We start from the raw sequence: 20,507 nt of genomic DNA, 5'->3' as shown, positions 1-20,507 counted from the left end.
GGTCGCCTTGGCAACGGCGGCGGGACCGGGAAAACCGCAGCCTGCGCCTGTCGGGCCTGCGGACCTAAGCCCCGCAGCGGTTTCTAAGCCCGCGCTGCAGCCTCCGGCCTCCGGTCTTGGTCCACTGCGGGGCTCACACGCTCGCGCCCCCTGCGGCCGGCGCGCTGCCCCCAGCCTCTGGCTCGCAGGAGGAGCCGCTGCGGACGCTGCTGTGCACGGTGAGGCCTCGACCAAAATGGCCCTGTAAGTGTGGTTGTCAGGGCTGTCTGGGGTCCTCCTAGCATGATGGCCCTAGCCCTTCCTAACTTCTGTATCTCAGGGTAACCGCCAAAGTGGCAGCCTTGCCCTGGGAACCTATTTCACACCGAACATGCCGCATATCCCACAATAATACAGTTCCAAAGTCTCTAGAAAAAAGCAGAATGGCTTCAGTAGATAGAAATGGGCAGATGGCTGCCTGCTAATATTGCAAGATAAGCTTTGAGGTATGCTATTATCAACTGCTATGTAGGTAACATTAAATGATTTATAAAATTAAGTTTTACGTCTCCAGGTGTGTATTCATATAAAACAGTAGTAGTTTCTTGCTCTTAGAAATAACAAGCCCTCTTCTCCGTAAACAGCCTTCATGAGAAATTAAAATATCTGTTTTTTGAACGGAAAATAATTCAAAATGGGAGAGGTAGAAGTCTTTTATATTCAATTATAATAATGGTAGTGAAAAATAAATATCAGTTTCCTTCCACATTATTACCTACATATATTTACTATATATGAATATTTTAAATTTGCATATAGATGATCATTATTTCCTAAGGTGATGATGCCTGTAATAATATTCTTCCTCACATGATCAATATGTGTAAAAATGCCAGCTGTTTTGACTATCCTACTTGCAAGTGCTATATATATGATGTGAAAATGTGTAGCGGTTGTTGCCTTCCAGGCGTATTCTAGATAAAATTCTAGTACCAATACTAGAAAGTGTTTTTCTATTTATATTGAAACAGTGTATTTGTTAAACTTGTTAATAATTTTTATTTGCAGCAACAGTTATTTTACAAAACAACTAATTTATTTAACTTAAAATTTGAGTATAAAAAGCCCATTTTTATTATTGGGAAATCGAACACAGCAAGAAAAAAATATTTCAAATGACTAAAATACTCATGACTTCAACATTTTTATTTGATAGCAAGTGGATAGAGTAGTATACGACAAAAAAAGCCCTCCTTATAGGAATAGATTACTAAGAAAAAAAACAATGTAAACCTTCCTAAATTGTAGTTTAGTATATCTGCAGGGGAATTTATATTTATCCAGATAACAAACAGGACTTATTTCTGCATTTCAAAAGTTCCATCTTGGAATAGGGAGCCTTGATTATACAAATCAGGGGATGTGTGGTATCTGCATTCTACTTTGCTTAAGAAAAATACTTTCCAAATGTATTACCAAACAATGACAGATGTAAGGAACTACTGACTGAGTGATTAATAAGGAATTCACCTGATCGATAGTTAGGAAATAATTGAAATCAATTGAAAACAAATGAAGTATTATTTAGCCTATGTAAGAGGATTTATTAGGCAAAATCTTTCGAAAGAAAAAATATTGATTATCAAATGTTGTGAAATCAAAATTAGGCAAATCGAATCTCCATTCTTTTATAAAATTTAAATGAAAGTGAATTGAAATTTAGCTATAAAATAATTCTGCATTGAATATAGAGATGCTTAGACATGTAGCCTTTTTGTCTCTTTGAAGAATTGTTGGTATTTTCAAATGACATATATTGAAATTAAAAATAGTAAGTAAACTTTGATTTTAACCTCAAACCTATTACAATATATTTTAAATTTTTGTATTAAAATTTTTTCTTAGGTGAAAAATTTGATCAGAATAAAAATTAAAGAACGGTAGAAATTACAAAATAACATTAAAAGAGAAAACATACCTATAAGCTTTCACCTTGGAAGGGAAAGATGCTCACTCTGTCAGATGTAGCATTGTCAAAACAAGCATGGAGCTAGGAGGCAGAGGACCTGTATGTAGATGCTGGCTTTACCACTTATGAATGCTTTCAATTCAGACTTTCCAAGCTTCACTTTCCTTGTCTTAAATAGGATTAAATAAGATAAAGTATGTTAAAAGCTCATTAGCAGAGTACCTGGCAGATAGTTAGAGGGCAATAAAAGATAGTATTATTGGACATTAATACATATGAACAGATGTTAAAAAAGGAGGAATGGTTATTGAAAAAAAAAACAGGTCCTGGAAATCCAAAAATTGTTAAATACCTTTAATAGGCAATTGTTGGTATATAGAAACTTAGTAAGTATATAGAAACTCCGTAAGAGAAGTGAAATAATCTTTTAGATACAGAAAAACTTCTAAAATAGAATACTTCTGAGAAATGTTCCCATCTTATACTTCTGGAAAGATGTGGGAATTCTAATTATATTCTTTAACATTAGGCAGTTTAAGGAATTGCCTTCCTTTGAAACATATTCAGATAGGCATTAAGGAAAAAACATTTTAAAAAGTAATTATTTAGAAGAATTTAATTTCAACTTCGAAAGAGCAGTTATTGTCAACATTCAGAAATATGTAATCTATAGGAATTTCTCTAAAGCAAACCCAATATGTAGTTTGAATGTATAAAAAAGATAGAGTTATTATTAACTGGGAAAGGATTAACTTCAAAGATTCTTTAACTATTAATATCTTCTAGTGATTAAAATATGATCCTATTTGTAAAAAGTTCTACTTAGACTTCTACTTCTGGGAAGATGGAGTAGACCTGTTTTTCCCTATTCCTTCCACTAAGTACAACTCAAACCCCTGAACACTACATATAAAACAAATATAAGGAGACTCTGAAAGATAGAGAAGTCAGACCAGCTAGGGCCCTTGAGACTCAAGAAACAACATGATGGTTAGTTTCTTCGGTTTTCTTTTTGATTCATGTAGCCCAGACATGAAACTGAAGAAGCTGGCAGCCTGGCAGTGCCAATGGTGCAGAAAAAACAAAACAAACAAACAAACAAAAAAACCCAACTCCTAACAAAATACTGCTCTTTCTAGTATGATGGACCAGGAGAGGGGCAGTATAGCAGACAGAAAACATTTAGACAATGACTGTTCTACTCCATCCAAAAACTACAGAAAAAAAATTATGCCCCTCTCCTCTTTCCCGCGAGTGACAGAAAATATTTGCAAAGGCCTAGTGGAGACCTAGACTTCTAACTTTACAAAACTGTAACATGGTGCCCCATACCTCCTTCCCTCTTCTGCTGTCAGGGAAGGTTAAGTAGGAAGCCAGGACTTTCATCTCCATTGGCCAGTAATGAGGAGCCTCCCATCTTGGGTGTCAGTGGAGGCAAAGTGGAGAATTTGGACTTCTCCCCCAACCTTGCAGTAGTGAGGTAGTACCTGCTTCCCACCCTCACTTCCTCTTCCAGTGCTGTCAGAAAAAAGCCAGCTAAAACAGAAGATTTAAATAAGATCCAGAGTTTCATAACATGATACCCCCAATGTCTAGATTTCAATTAAAAATCACTCATCATATCAAGAATAAGAAAGATCTCAAACTATATAAAATGACAATTAATAGTTGACAAAACCAAGATGACAAATGTTAGAATTATCTGACAAAGATTTTAAAGCAGACATAAAAATGTTTCAATGAGCAATTACAAAAATACTCGAAATAAAGGAAAAAATAGAAAGTCTCAGCAAAGAAATAGAAGGCGTAAAGAACCAAAAAGAAATTTCAGAACTAAAAAATACAATAATCAAAAAACTAAGTGGGTCAATTCAACAATACAGTGGAGGTGACAGAAGAAAGAATCAGTAAACTTGTAGATAGAACAATAAAAATTACCCAGTCTAACAAAAGAGAGAAAATAGATTGAAAATAGACTCACGAACTTGAGTGATGAAAGAGCTAACATTCATGTCATCAGAATCCTAGAAGGAGAAAAGAAAGAAGGTGGCACTAAAAATTACTCAAATTATGGCTGAAAACTTCTGAAATTTGAGAAAAGATGTAAACCTAAAGATTTAAGAAGCTGAGCCAATTCTCAACAAAGGTGTCAAAACCATTATGTGGACGAAAGATGGTTTTCAACAAATAATGCTGGAACAACTGAATATCCACATGCAAAAGAATAAAGTTGGATGCCTACCTCACATCATACATAAAAACTCAAAATGTACCATAGAAATAAATGTAAGATGTAAAACTATAAAATTCTTAGGCAAAAACATGGAAGTAAATCTTTATGACCTTCAATTAGGAAAAGAGTTCTCAGATATGACACCAAAAGCACAAGCAACGAAAGAAAAAAGGTAGATAAATTGGATTTCATCAAAATTTATAACTTTTGTGCTTCAAAGAAACCATCAAGAGAGAAAGTGAAAAGCTATTCACAGTGAGGGAGAAAATATTTGCAAGTCATATCTGATAAGAGATTTGTATCTAGAATAAAGAACTCTTACATCTCAAAAATAAAAAGACAAATAACCTAATTAAAAATGGGCAAAGGGTCTGTATAGACATTTCTTTAAAGAAGATGTACAAATATCCAATAAGCACATGAAAAGATGCTCAACATCATTAGCTATTGGGGAAATGCAAATCGAAACAATGAGATACCACTTCAGACCCACTAGGATAGCTATAATAAGAAGGACAGATAATAACAAGTATTGGCAAGGATGTGGAGGAATTAGAACTCCCATACATTGCTGGTGGGGATATAAAATGCTGCAGCTCCTTGGAAAACAGTTTGGCATCTCTTCAAACAAACATAGTTACCATTCCATCCAGCAATTCCACTCCTAATAGAAATGAAAACATATGTCTGTGTAAAACTTGTGTACAAATGTTAATAGCAGCCTTGTCCATAATAACCAAAAAGTGGCAACAACTCAAATGTCTATCAATTGATGAAGGAATAAACAAATTAGAGTATATCCATTCAATGGAATTGCTACTAAAAAGGAATAAAGTACTAATACATGCTACAATATGAATCTTGAAAACATTATGCCAAGGGAAAGAAGCCAGTTATAAAAGAAATGTACATGAAATATCCAATATAGGCAAATGTGTAGAGACAGAAACTAGATTAGTAGTTTCCAAGGATTGGAGGAGGGGAAATAGAAATTGACTACCAATAGGTATAGCGGTGGTTTTTTTTGGTGAGAGAATGATTAAAGCAGTCTAAATAACCCTGTGAATATACTAAAAATGACTTTATGGTAAACTACAAAAGAGTGAACTTTATGGTATATAAGTTATGTCTCAATAATGCTGTTATTAAAAAAAATAAAGACAAATGAAACCCAAATAGGATTAACGGAAAGAAATCCATGCCAAAACACATAGTTCAACTTCCGAAAACTAAAACCAAAAAATCTTGAAAGCAGGGAGCAAGAAATGACACTTCATCCATTTAGGAAAAAGAATTTGAATGACGGTAGATTTCACATCAGAAACCATGGAGACCAAAAAGAAATAACACTATGTTTTTCAAGTGCTGAAAGCAAAGAACTGTCAACTCAGAATCCCATATCCAGTAAAAATGTCCTTTAGAAATAAAGGGGACATCATGACATTCTCAGATGAAGGAAAACTAAGAGATTTTTGTCACTACCAAACTTTTCCTTAAAGAATGGCTAAAGGAAGTTCTCTAAACAGAAAGGAAATTAGTAAAGAAAGAATATAGGAGCATTGGGAAGGAAGAAAGAACAGATTAAGCAAAAGTGTGGGTAAATATAATAGGTTTCCCATCTCCTCCTTAGTCTTCAAATTATGTTTGATGGTTGGTGGAAGCAAAAATTATAACACTGCCACATGTGACTCTAAATGTAGAGGAAATATTTAAGACAATTATATTATTAAATGGAGAAGGTAAAGAGACAAATGGTGATAAGGTTTCTACACTTTACTTATCCCAGTATACTGGTAAAATAACACCAGTATACTGGGATAAGTTATACATATAAAAATCTGTTATATACATATTATAAAACATAAAAACATAAAATAAATCATACTATAAATAACATGATATTTAACTATATGTATGTATAAAATGCAATACTTATTGTAACCAGTAAAACTAAGTAAAAAGATATCCTCAAAAACATTATAGATAAATCCATATAGAATTCAAAAAAATATGCAAGTAACCCACAGGAAGTCAGGAAAAATAAAAATAAAAAACAGAGCACAGAAAACAAAAAGTAAAATGACAGACTTAGCCCTAACATATTAATAATTACATTAAGCCTAAGTGTTCTAAAAACATAATTGTATTTTGATTGCCAGAGTGGATCAAAAAACATGACCCCAGTATATGCAGAGTATAAGAAACTCACTTCAAATATGACATAAGCAGGTTGAAAGTAAGAGGAAATAATAAAGAGCAGAACTCACTGAAATTGAAAATGAAAACAATAGATAAAATCAATGAAACAAAAAGCTTCTTGGGGAAAAAGTCGTGACAAACCTTTAGCAAGACTGAAAAAGAAAAGACAAAAATTATAAAACTCAGGAATGAAATGGGCTGTCACTATAGACCCTTCAGACATTACAAGGTTGATAAGGGAATATCATGAACAACTCTGCACACATAAATTTGACAACTTAGGTGAAATATACCAATTTCCTGAATGGTACAAATTACCATAATTCACCCAACATGAAATACATAATTTGAATAGCCTGATTAAGGAAATTGAATCTATAATTTAAAAACTCCTCCAAAATAAATCTTCAGATGGTTTCACTGGATAAGTAAACCAAACTGTTAAAGAACTAATATCGATGATGAACTAATATCTTCCAGAAAAATAGAAAAGGTGGGAACACTTTCCAATTCATTTTATGTAGCTACTTATACCCTGATAAAAAAAAAACCAAAGATAGTATAAAAAAGTAAACAACAAACCAATATCTCTCATAGACTCAAACTGACTCAGCAGACTCAAAAATTCTTAAAATGTTAGCAAATGAAATTTAGCAATATATAAAAAAGAATTATGTATACAACCAAGGGGATTTATTCCAGGGATACAGGGCTGATTCAATATTCAAAAACAAGTCAGTATCATTAGCCATCAAAGAAATGCAAATTAAACTATAAGAAATATCACTACACACCTAACTGAATAGCTGAAATAAAAAATAAGTGACAACACCAAAATCTAGTGAGGATTCAAAGAAACTCAATCACACATTGCTGTTGGGAATATAAACTGGTAGAGCTACTCTGGAAAACACTTTGGCACTTTCTTAAAAAACTAAACATGTGACTACCATATGACCTAGCAATTGCACTCTTGAGCATTTATCCCAGAGAAATGAAAAGGTTCACACAAACCTGTACATGAATGTTTACAGCAGCTTTATTTGTAGTATCTCCAAATTGGAAACAACCCAGATGTTCTTCAATGGGTGAATGGTTAAAGAAACTGTGATACATCCATACCATAGAATATTCCTCAGCAATAAAAAGAAACAAACTACTGATACACACAACAACCTGGATGAATCTCCAGAGAATGACGAGTGAAAAAAGCCAGTTCATGGTTTCTCCTAGCAAAAGCCATTCCCGCTGCTTGGTCTCCCTCAGCCTTTTCTCTCCTACATCTTCAATCTCTCCCTCTCCATTTGGTCCAAAACTTTTCCAGAATTAAATTGGATATGATTTTAATATTTGTCCAAGTTGTGGAGTCCTAAATTAAGCAAGAATGCAAGATTCCATCAAGTTTGAAAGTCTTTTTAAGGTTGGAGGAAGAATACAGCCACATATCTTAAGAGCCAAAGAAACACAATATCTAATTGCGTGGTCTAGATATTGTGATCCAGAATAAAAGATGCAGACTTCAGTGAATAGACCAGAACTGCTTACTAAGTGGAGTTTGGGTGCTACATGAGCAATCTGCCATGTTATGAAGTCCCTATTGTAAACTATAAATAGGGCCCAGTATGTTCCATCATTGTTGCTGAGAAAACTCCAGTCAATGTCCTGCACCTAATTTCTAGTCATTATGGAGTCTCAAGCAAGCTGAGAATGATTCAGCTGCAAGTGACAGAAAATTCATAACAGGATAGTAGTTTATCTCTCATGAAGATATAGGTAGTTCACAGCTGGTCTGGAAGTTTCATAATTATTGGGGATATAGGCTCTTCCATTTTGCTGCTTTTCCATCCTTAATATGAAGCTTCTTTCTCATGGTGCAATATGAATTCCCAGGTTTCAGCTTAAACATTTACAACCAAATCCAAGCCACTGGGAAGGAGGTAAATGACCTTTCTTTTAAGAAAATGCACGCACCACTTTCATTTGTCATTAGCTAGAACTTTGTCACTTGTCTCATATCACATACCTAGCTTAGCATCTAGGCCTAACTCCACTCCCAAAGAAAAGTACTGCAAGTTTTTCTCTCACACCAGTTCAAGGCCTATCTTGTAGAACTTGAATTGTCATTCTTCTCAAAACCTTCCCAATGGCTTCCAGTAACTCCTGGAATGAAAATTGTATCATAGCTCTGAAACCCTACATGATCTGGCCCTTGCCTACTTTTTTCTTCTGTTTATTTTTGTCTCTGCCTTTCATTTTGGAGTTTTCCTTAAATGTCTGGTGAGACTTCGTTCTCCATTCAGACAAGTGGATTGGAAGCTCTGTTCTGACAGAAGAATTTGTGGACAAGCGGGTGTCTCCAGGGTGCTCTGGGGCACTGATACAACTTTTGTGTTGATGACTTTTTTGATGTTTTGCTTAGAAGAATAAGCAAGGTTCTTGGTGTTTGGGGACCTGGAAATGGTTATAGTGATGGAGGTGGGGGGTCTCATTGTTCCTTGCGCTTAACTCTTAGTAGTCCTTTATTTTTATTTTGGTGCCTCTTTCCTGCCCTCTGCTGTGCTTGGAGTCCTCAAGTCTGGGGCCTCTTTGGTTCAATTACTATAGGGAATAAACCTCGTTTTCCTAAGGTGAGGCAAGAGTAGTTATTTGGCTTCGTAGGGTTGGGTAGCGTTCCAATCTTCTATTCAACAGGTTCTCCTGTTGTCATTTCCACTCTGCATACTCTGCCTTTTTTGGTACCTCCAATTCCTGAGTCCTTCCTCAGCTCTATGGAGAAAATCACCTTGCTTCAGTATGGTATTAGGCACTTAGATTTAAGATTTCTCTGCTCTTAAGCCAATGCTCATTTCTTCATCTGCTTTCCATCTTCACAAATTTGTTAACATTCCTTGCCTACTGTAGTCTTCCCAGCTTTCTTTGAGCTTGTGGATTTATACTTTAAAATTTTTTTTCTTTCCTGTCATTTTCAAGGGGACTTCAGAAAAGAGAGAAAAATATGTCTAACAGGTTAAGCCAGAAATTTTGATCCAACTTTTGAAAAGTAGCTGTTAGATGATATACTGGACATGCTTTCATTTTTAATTTTGAGTAAGAAAGCAAGTATTTCAGTATATGTAATTTTAAGTCAGTAGATTAGCAACTGGGAGTTTAATATTTAAAAATTAAATTTAGGTTTAATTCCACTGATGTACCAGATGTCGGTGTTTTGATTTTATTATGGCCCATGGGGAATTACATGAAATTGGTCCACGTAAACTGCCATATAATTTTTCATGTTTTGTATATCACAAAAATTCTTCACAAAATTACTTTACAAATGAATCAGAAGGTTTCATGGAACAAAGGCATTGTGTCCAGAAAGGTTTATGCTTTAAATACAGGATTTTATAGCAAAACTTACAGATTAAATATACGTGCATATTTTATAAAATAAATCATCCCTGAAGACAAAGTAGGAAAGTCTTCTTTAAACTTTTAATTTCTGCACTAGAAATTCTAGAGTCATAATATCCAAGCATCCAAATCATTCTATCAAACCACCAGGGCTTTCTCCTCTAAAGATACTTATTCATAAATTTTAAAGCAAGAAATACTTTTCTTATAAAGTGTTCTCACGGGGCTCTGAAGTTACATGTATGTTGGACTGGATCCTTTTCCCCCCTCTCTTCTGCATTTTTAGTTCAATTTTCAACTGCATCTCTCAGCTATTACTTTGTTTTCTCCTTAGTGTTCACTGTTGTTCTTCCTTTAAGAGTCACTAGATTGGCAGTTTGTCAAAAGACCAATTTGTGATTCCATATGTTATGCTTTTCCTAGCACTCCTGACAGGGAATATTTAAAGAATTCTAAAACAAGGGCTGCCTCTTCTCTAGTTAGCCTGAAGTGGAAGTGATAAGTTGAATTTGATTTGCCTATATTGATAATGATTGTACAGTCAGAGAAATGAATTTTAAGGCATGAAAGCTCTGCTTCCATTTCGTAGAACTTGTATTACCTATGGTGGAAAACATATGATCTCTAAGGATTAGACAGAAGGAAATCTTGTAATTGGATTTTTCTGAGGGGATGCATATTCACATAAACTAGAAAGAAAAACCCGTAGAGAATTTTATTATGAAGAACATATGAGCCTATGAGACAGCTAAAAATATCAAAACAAAGAAAAATTTCAGTAATAGTTGTGAATTAGCTATTAATTACTACCTCTTAACACTTTTCCCATAAATATTTTGAGTATTTGTGTTATACTCCAAAGATGTGTTGGGCAGATTGTTTAATTCCAACAAGGCAGAAATAGTGGCAAAACTTAGAGGGAATGGTACATAAAGGGATCTCAAATCCAGCTCTTATACAGAGGGCATAGTAGAAAAAGACTAGGTTCTCTTATCTCTTTGAGGATATTAATCAGAATTAAAAAATACAATTTTCTTCTATTGCTCGCATATAACCTCCCCTTCCTGTCATCCCCCTTTCTCATTTCCTCATTTACCTTTTTTTCTATGCTAGTTAGTAATATTTTTCTCAAATAATTTGTGTTCCTTCCTCAGAAGTATGTCTTAATATATGAAGTACATAATGACATTGTTGCAAATGGGTATAATACTGGAATTTGGATTGCTGAGGAGGCAGGATGGTATCACATTGCAATTTTGATGATTTACCACGATGCTAGTATATCTTGTTTTGGTTCAAAAGATTATTTCTTATAAAGTATCACACATCTTTTATTTTTTCTCTCATTTCATGATCTGAATAGATAAAATTAAGGCCCATATTACAGGTACAACAGGGCTAGAGAGGTTATTATCCCTGGCGGGGTGATTATCTGAAGATGAGAGATTTCAATTTACTTGGATAGAAGTTGTGTTACTTTTGATTTTTTGACAGAGGCAGAAGGGAGGGAGGGCAACAAAACCAGCTAAGGTAAAATAACTTACTGAAAGTAGACTAGGGTATTTATTTCTCAAAGAATTGTTGAACAGCCTACTCTAGGGTTAGGAATACAGCTCGTCTATGGACCAGCAATGTCAGATCCTTTGCTTGCCTCTGTTTCTGTAGACCATTTTTCCTACAGGGAACACAGCTGCCTGGTATACCCAAGGTTTACATTTTATGGCTTCAAGCATTAGGGACCAACTCTCCATCTTTTTTCCTATCTAAGGCCCAATACTGGCCCTGACTGAATGAGGTGCCCACCTTGTAACACAAGTGATTATGTGTGGCCAGAAGGAAGGGTCACATTGCAATAGGACTGTCCTGCTTTGGCTGCATTGTATTTGGAAGGGGAAAGAGAGAGGGAGGAACAGTTTCTAGAATAAGCAAAGAGGCTAGAAAGACTACCTCAGAGTCTTCTACTGCAGAGTACATCACCAAATCATTTGATTCATGGGATTTAATTGGAAGAGATGATTTGATGTTTGGGCACAAAAATTCCACTACACTACCATCACGTTCTGGTACGATAGTGGTACCTGAAGGTTTATTTTAACTACTTAGATATAAAAAGAAATCACTTATTAATATTAATTTTATAAATTTTCTTTAGTAAATAATTTATTTCGAATTGCAACTAGAAGGCATATATAAATCTAATGCAATTTTCTCATTTTACAGAGGAGGAATCTAAGAGGCTAAATAACTTGGCCAAGGTCACATGGTAAATAAGAGAAAACAGCTGGGCTGGAGGCCAAGTGTTACTTCTTATCTACTGCTGGTGTCTCGATTTTACTATTTTCTCAGAAATAGTTTATATTTTGCTAAAACGATTTAAGGATGAGGGGTTCTTATTTGTACCATCTCTGAATAAAAGTATATGTAAATCTCTGTTCTCACTGTGTCCAGCAAGACTTAATAGCAGGTCAGAATTTTAGCTCAGAAATTGAGAAATGTCAGTTCCACACAGTGTTCTCTCCCGAGTGAAAGGCCACTTATGCACAGAGATGACTCGCAAACAGATCAGGAAAAGCCAGGATTTAGGAAGTAGCTTTGGATTCCATCAGCTCCAGGATAGTGCTGTAATGCTAGATCAGGTCAGGGTATATCACAATGTAATATTGCAATGATGATCTGATTAGTAAAGATTTCAAAGCAGCAATATCAGTAAGGGCCCCATGCATAGGGGACAGACAATAAACATGTAAACAAATAAACAAGATAATTACAGATAACTGCCATGAAGAGAATAAAATGGGAGATGTGATAAAGAGTGATGGAAAGCTACTCAAGATTGGCAAATCAGGGAAGTTTTGAATTAATTAATGATTCAAAGAAAAACTATCAAAAGAGAAACCACATATCAATAATTTCAATAGCAAAACCATATAGTCATATCAGTAAAAGCTCCAAATGATATTTGATAAAATTCAACATCCAGTCATAAGCTGTTCTTTCTTGACAAAAAAAGCAGAAACTAAGAATTTAAAATTAAGAGTTGATTTTATAAATGGTAGAGTGAGTCTAGCAACATTTCCCTTTAAAAAACGAAGAAAGCAAAGATGCTTTTGTCACCATTATTTTCCAATATAATACCAAAAATTATTTTTTAGCACAGCAGGATTGCCAAAAAAAAAAAAAAAAAAAAAAAACTAAATATTGAAGGGAAAAAGGAAACAAAAATGTTATTTGAAGAAATAGAAGACCCAAATTAAGCAATTTCCACCCTCTAGAAAACTATTTGAGATGTTCAAAGCATTCAATGAAATGAGTAAATACAAGATAAATCTGTAAACATACATGTTTTCTAAATATCAATAAAAACCAACTAGAAAAGGTAATTAAAAAGAGATCTTATTACCAATATTACTAAATTATAAAATATATAGAAATTAATGTGGGGTGTTCAAGGCTCATAAAGTAAACTATGAAAGAATTAAACAAATTCAGAGACATAGCATGGCTGTGAATAGTAGAGATATTCCCCAAATCAATGTATAGATTTAACATATTCCTAATAAAAACCAAGGAATACTTTATACAGTTAAACATAATGATTCCAAAACTGTTTTGGCACAATTATCAAATTGTGGGGAAAAAAAACAATGAGGAGGAACTATCTTTGTTAGGTACTAGAACTTTAAAGAAAATGAATGGAAATGATATGGCATTAATTGAAAAATGAAGTAAAGGGTAATTGAAAGGAATAGAAAACCTAGTTTACATACACGTTTAATATATGAACTCAAAAGATAAAGAGTCTACCCAAAAGATAAAGAGTCATGATTTAAAAACTAGTAAGAAAACCAGGTATTAATGTGAGGAAAAATCAACTTAGACCTTTACCTCATGCCACATTGTTACCACTTCTGCAAGAGGCTGCCCATCAGGACTTTACTATTTTCGAAAGCTGGCATTAAATCATTTAAAAGCTGCCGACTGTTTTTTACAGAGGTGGAATCATTAATTCATCTTTGGAGAAGATGTCCTTTGTTTTGGGAAAATCACCAGAACAGGCCTTTTTAATTACATCAATATAGAGCAAGTACTCATTCTCACTTGTTTCTTTTAGAGGAAATTGAAGTCTCCAGTAAGGTGACAAATTTGGTTTAGAAGTATAAATTGAATTTATTCTTTGACATAAATCCTTTCGGGAAAAAATGTATCCCTGTGTCTTAGTCTGTTCGGACCACCGTAACAACATACCATACTGCAAAACTCTTAAACAACAAAAATTTATTTCTCACAGTTCTGGAGGCTGGAAGTTCAAGATCAGGGTGCCAGCATAGTCCAATGAGGGCCCTCTTCTGGGTGGCAGACTTCTTTTAGTGTCTTCACATGGTAAAAGGGGGCTAGGGATATCTCTGGAACTTCTTTTATAAGGCACTAATCTCATTCATCAAAGACCCCACCTCCTCATACCATCACATTGGGCATTAGGATTTCAACATAGAAACTAGGTGGTGGAGGAGCACCAGAACATGGATTAGGCTGACCTGTCCTTGCAAAGAGAGCAAGGAGGAGAGAGAGAGTTTTATCCAACTAATTGCTTAGAGGAGATTGTTTTACTGAACCATGCCAAGAGAGTTGTATAGGCCTGATCTCTTTATGCTGGAGATAAAAAGTGTGAAAGGAAATCAGTAAGACTGGATTTGTATGGTAATACCTGGATTGGATCATTGATGCCTTTCACATAGTGTTATTAAGCACAGAATAACTCAGGCTGGGAAAATGCACTGCTAACTTTTATCATCAACTTGATGGAGCAACGGGAGACAGATTATACTCTGCATGGGTAGGTGTTCCTACTACCAATTGTTTAATTTGTTCAACTTATTCAGTCTTCACAACAGCCATATGAGGCAGGGAATGGATATGGAGAGGAAAGATCTCTCTCTGAATGTCTCTGTCTCTCTGTGTCTCTCTTTGTTCTACACACACACACACACACACACACACACACACATGCATGGGCACCTACACATTTACACTTCCACTACCACTCCTACCACAGAGGTTCTTAGGGCCAGTGTTCCAGAATGTGGAGATGCTTGGAAGTTTTCTGTTGGTGGGGTCGAGCTGACCACTGCCACATTGGGTGTTCTAAAAGTAACTCCTTCTAGCAGTAGTTATACTGTACATTGCATTGTTGTTATTTCATCCCCAAATCTGCAGCACATTTTTGTTAACTGCTTTATTCTTGTCTTTGTTGTGCCTTGGAGAATTAAGGGAGAAATCAGTGTACATGCTGGGAGAGAAATTGGTTTGGCAGAGTGACATTCTGGAGAAGCTGGTTATCAGATGGTGGGAGTGACCTGCTGAACTCCCGTAGTGGTTCTATATAATCATGAGGACCGATATAGGAGAACATGTAATAGGCCTGTAGGACAGAAATTCCAAAGAAGAATGGGTTTCTTACAGCCTGTGGAATGCAGGTTCATAGTTTTCTTAATTTGGCTATTAAAGGAAATGTGACCTTATTCTGTAATTCCAGGTTTGTGTGGTCTGTGGACTACTGAGGCCAATTCACTTGTTCCTTCACTTACTCATCCATTCTATAAATATTTATTGTTTGCCCACTATGTGCTGGGACTGGGCTAGGCATGCAGATACAATGATGACTAACAGAGTCTTTGCCCATTAGGAAAAAACTTTTAGAAGTTAAATATTAATAAATCAAATTGTAAGAAAGTAAGAAAAATAGGAGAGAAAACAAATGAAAAAAATAGAAGATGGATATATATGACTATAAAATTATAGTTATAAAATAAAAATTAATAAAAAGAACTAAAAAAGGAAACAGATTGAGAGAATTATTTATAGCAAATATTACAGGTGAGCTAATGAAATTTTAAAACATCGCTATTTAGTCAAAGCTAAAGCCTAACACTAAACTTCTAAAGAACAAAGGGACATGAACAACATTCAAATAAGAGAACACTTAAAGATATACCTTCAATAGCAAATAAATTTGCATTAAAAACAATAAGGTAATATCTTGTACTTAATGAATTTAAAAGTATAAGAAAAATAAAGCTGTGAACAAGGCTGGGGAAAAATACACATCCAGGCATTGTCCTTGTTGGTATAAATTGTGGGAATAGAGTAATTCTTTAAACAGATGACTTAGCATTAAATATCAAGAGCATAAAAATATAAATGTCCTTTATAATTATGGATTCATCCTAAAACAAGATTTCGCCATTAATAGTAATTACCTCCTAGAATGCTTACTTCGTGCCAGGTTTTTTTCTAAGTGCTTTATACAAATTAACTCAATCTTCATAGCAGCCATATGAAGTGGGTATTTTTATTATTCCCATTTTACAGATGAGAAAACCAAGGGACACCAAGGTTAGATAAATTGCTTAAGATCACATGGTTGACCAGTGGCAGAACTGAGATTGAAGTTTCTGGATCTGGACTCATACTCACTGTATTGTCTTGCTTTAATGGAAAAAAAAACCCTTCTTCGTACAAAGATAGTATCATCATTTATAATGTAAAAATAAAAAAAAAAATTGGAGGAAAACTTCATGTTCCACGGAGAGAATGGTTAAATACAGTACATTCATTCAATAGATAATTATTCAACCAGAGATATTTAGAACTTTTGTTTTCCCAGGGTGCAATGGTATGAGCCGCCACCTTCACAAAAGAATTACTTGTTATGTACAAGCCTTTCTCAATATCCCTATATCTTAGAGCCAATCATAAGGATCAGGACACCCTGTCGCAACTGGGCACTCCATTATTTTCTGCTGTAGCAGCTTGTGGCTCCATGTAATATGCTATTACATAGACTGAGTTTATAACAGTGGGGGTGATGTAAATTACCATCATTCTTGGATACTTTTGCCACATGTAATAATCTATACATTTCTTTGACCTCATATTCTCACCTTTGTTATCTTACCCAAGTAAAACTGTTTCTTTTTATAAATATGTTAACATAGTTATCCACATATTTCTTACCTTAAATAGTTGTGAAGATCTAAGTAGGGTTTTGTGTTGTAAGTGTTGGGAAAAGAATTTCAAAATGTTAAAAGTAATTTTTATTAATGTATAAACAAATTGAAATGAGAAAAACATAAATTATCTATTTTAGCATATGTCTTTATATTTTCTCCTATTAATTACAACAGTAATATATCTCAATTTATTAGATGTCTACTGTGAGCCAGAAACTCTGCTAAGCTCTCTGTGTAATTTGCTTTTAATCTTCTCAATAGCCATGTGAAGTAGGTATTATTTATTATCACCATTTTGCAGATGAGGATACAGAGGCTTGGAGAAGTTGAGTAACCTGCCCCAGGTCACACAGTTCATAAATGGAAGTGTCAGAACTTAAACTCAGATCTGTCTGAATCCAGAAATCAAGCTACTAATCGTACGGATACTGTCTTTTCTTCCTCTTCTTTTCCGAAAGTAAATTTAGAGTTATGTTCTTTAATGTTTGGATCTATGATGGAATGTTAACTCTGTGGTTATAAATAACATTGTAACTAGTTGCCTTGAAAATAAAGAGGGTATCTCATAAAACTAGAAGGGGCTTACAATATCAAATATAAAAAAAGATGAAGTTATGAAGTTCTTTGAAGAAAACCTTGCTGTAATGATGAAAGAAGGAAGAAAAAGTAAGGAAAGGCAAAAGTGGAATACAGAAAACGCTCTCAACAAATTTACATATGTGTTTTACAAATATATTTCCGAAAAAGGAATACTGTGTACAATAAATGTGAATGCCAAATGGGAATAAAATTTTGAAATTATCTAAATATGTACTGATTTCAGCTGCAACTCTTCTTCCAGAAGCATCCCTTTTTTCCTTCTTCTACTGCTCAACATATAAAATACAACTGTACACACAGAACTCACTCATACTGAAAACTTTGCCAACTAACTCAAAGGCTGGCACCTGTTCCAGAGTAGTAAATTGTAACATTTTTGATACCATGACTAGCTTCCAATATTTCTCTTACTTTTTCTTCTTTTATCTTATTTTTGCACTTGAGAATTAAAAAAAAAGTTCTTACAAATGTGAAGAAAGACTAATTATTCTGAAGCCATGTAACAGGTAGCCACCATAATTGTTTTTAAACCCGCTCTGTCAAACAACAACTTGCCTTGGTAAACACTTTTACCAGCCAACCACTCTTTCAGTCTCTCACTTCTGAAAGTCAGCCAATCAGGGACAGACTCACTCCATTAGCATGTCTTTGAGTGGTACTCAACCAACTATAGTCTCATCTGAGTAACCGGGCTTCCACAGATGATGTCAAACCACTTACACCTCTGAAAGTCCACTAGTTCCTGAACTACAGGCTTTCTCAAAACCTTACATAAGATCTGCAGTTTGTTCTGCTTGGAAAGATTGTGCCTGACCAATATCTCTTATTCTAACAAGTGAAAAATTAGCTTTGTCTTTTTATTTCAGATGTTGAGTGATGGTCTCATTGAACAATTTTGGAGATTCCACGGAAATCGTTTTAAAGAGTTCATTTGGCAGCATTCCAGGGGACCCTCAAGACAACAGGTACACTCACTGGGCACCTTCTGCCAAAATTCTATTTATTCTTTAGATATGTCGTCAAGTGAGTTGGTCTCAACAATAATCTTATCTCTGACTAGTTTCATCAAGTTCATATTGCTCAATTTATTTTGTTGTTCTAGGATTTGTAGCCAGTAGGACTTTGTTTTGGCCTAGATCTTTGTGTAGAGCAAATTAGACCTTTTGATTTAGAGGTGCACTATTCGGTAAATAATTAAACCTAGAACTTTGTATAAGATCATTAGACCTTTTGTTTTGCATGTATGCCATCTAGAAATGTTTGTGTTTTTCTTTTGCCATTAATCTGCTTATTCTCTTGCTGCTTGCCTTGCTTTTGCTGCAGTTTGTCTATATGTTGAAAGTCTTGTTTCATGTGGTTTTTTTTTTGTGTTAGGTTGTTTTGTTTCTTCTGAATGTATAAAGGAGTGTTTCATAGGGAATAGATAGAAGCATATGCCTGATAAATTTTCAACTCCATGCAAGCAGCCTTGAGGGCTAATGGTTAGAGGTCTGTTAGACCAGAAATCAATCTATGAAAAAAGGGTTTGTCAAACTTTGTCTTTTATAGAGTCCCTTATAAAACTTTATGAAGGTACCCTCTTTCTTGTTAATTTGTGAAAGAAGCTCATTTTGCTATTTGTTCATACTCAAGCATCAAGGACTGCCAGATTGTTGACTCTGTGGCCCTATCTTAGTCTGGTTGGGGAACCCAGACACCCTTCAAAAGCCCATTCTATAGACTGACTGTAGTGGCCTCATTCTCGTGTGTTATGGGTTTCGTCAATGCCAAAGTCTCATCCTCCTCCTGGAAGAGCTTCTATTTCCTTTAAGAAGCACTGTAATTTTAACTTTTGTACTTTTCTTGGTAACTGGCAAAAAAATATTTGACTTAATTGTATCATGTTTGACATGTCTAAATCCTCAAATTAATAGAATCTTTAAGAGGAACTCTAAAAATATTAGGGGACAAATTATCAAATAATCAAGTCAGCTTCTTTTAATTGATATGTCAGCTATTAGTCAGCTAATTTAATTGATATCCTTTTAGTTAGCTAAGTGATATGCTAAGGCCTCAAAACAATTCTAACTCAAGATGGTCTCTCTTAAAGACTTTATAACCCTTTGAAACCTATTCAGTTTGCATTTCTCTTTTGTTTTCTACTCAGCTTACTTGACCTTCTAAATGAGCTATTCTTTTTTCAGGGTTTTCTCAGGAAAAGAACAATTATATTATAAAATTTCTAGACCAGAAGGTTGAATCAAAATTCTTGTCTAGAGCCAGATTAAGGGACATAGTTAAGGAAGTTCCTAAACTTTCAGAATATAGGCAAAAGTTTTTTACAAAATTTAATATTTTGTTACATACTTAATTTCCTCAACTACAGATCTGTAACAACTAGTTCAGCTAATGCTTAGCCTCTCAGATAGGGAAAATGCTTAATAAGCAGAAAGATAGGAAAGAAAAGACTTAAGTCACCCAGTTATATAAACTTTTAAAAAATTCTTTTTAGGCACACTTAGGGATGCGTATTCTCTAATTGTAAATGGGATCAAATGTGAAATAAGGAATTTAATAATAAAAAAGAAATCAAAATGTAAAATTGCCAGTCTAGAAAATATTCAGTGTGCGGCTAGATATTTCCAGAGCCTTAGGAAATATATAACTGAAACTCAATATAGTATTTGGTTTACTAGTAAAGATAACTTTAAAAATCTCTGTTATTTAAAAATTGGGAGTCTATGAATAAGGAAACCTGTAGATATTGCAAATACAATGGTAACTAAAAGAATAGATGTTCCATAGTGGCTAATAAACAGCAGGACAATTATCTAAAATGTGTCTGTTGGTGCTGCTCCAAGGGTGACATTAAGCCTCAACACTTTTCTTTCTTTCTTCTAAATTCTCAAAGGGACTAATACAGCTTTCTTATTGCTATGGGAGCCACTATATCTACCATTAATCTCTTCTCTATAGAGCATCAGATTCCTCAGAGTAAAATTTCAGAGTTGTTTGAAAACCAAGAAAGGCTTCCAATAAAAAAAAGAGAGAATTTTTATCTTAAAGTAAAAATGACTGTACCAGATGGTGAAAGAAGATATAAAAGACAAATTTGAGGATATACAGTAAATTGTGAGAAGTGTGA

At 34.5% G+C, this 20,507-nt stretch overlaps 1 protein-coding gene across 7 annotated transcripts in view; it reads left to right on the top strand.

Annotated features, from left to right (window-relative positions):
• Nucleotides 1-44: 44 nt before the first annotated feature.
• The window catches only part of ZNF366 (zinc finger protein 366), a 268,862-nt gene continuing 248,399 nt past the window's right edge, over nt 45-20,507 (top strand). For 5 of the 7 annotated variants that reach the window (XM_039870187.1, XM_039870183.1, XM_039870185.1 and 2 more), the window contains exons 1-2: nt 45-243; nt 18,250-18,348. The gene's annotated coding sequence lies outside the window, so the exon portion shown is untranslated. The remainder of the gene's footprint in view (nt 244-18,249; nt 18,349-20,507) is intronic. The other 2 variants (XM_039870188.1, XM_039870182.1) reach the window with 1 other exon arrangement.

Source organism: Pteropus medius, unplaced genomic scaffold (assembly GCF_902729225.1).
Source record: "Pteropus medius unplaced genomic scaffold, Ma_sr-lr_union100, whole genome shotgun sequence".
Taxonomy (NCBI): domain Eukaryota; kingdom Metazoa; phylum Chordata; class Mammalia; order Chiroptera; family Pteropodidae; genus Pteropus; species Pteropus medius.
The sequence above is the reverse complement of the archived record's forward strand: the minus strand, read 5'-3'. Positions and strand labels throughout refer to the sequence as shown.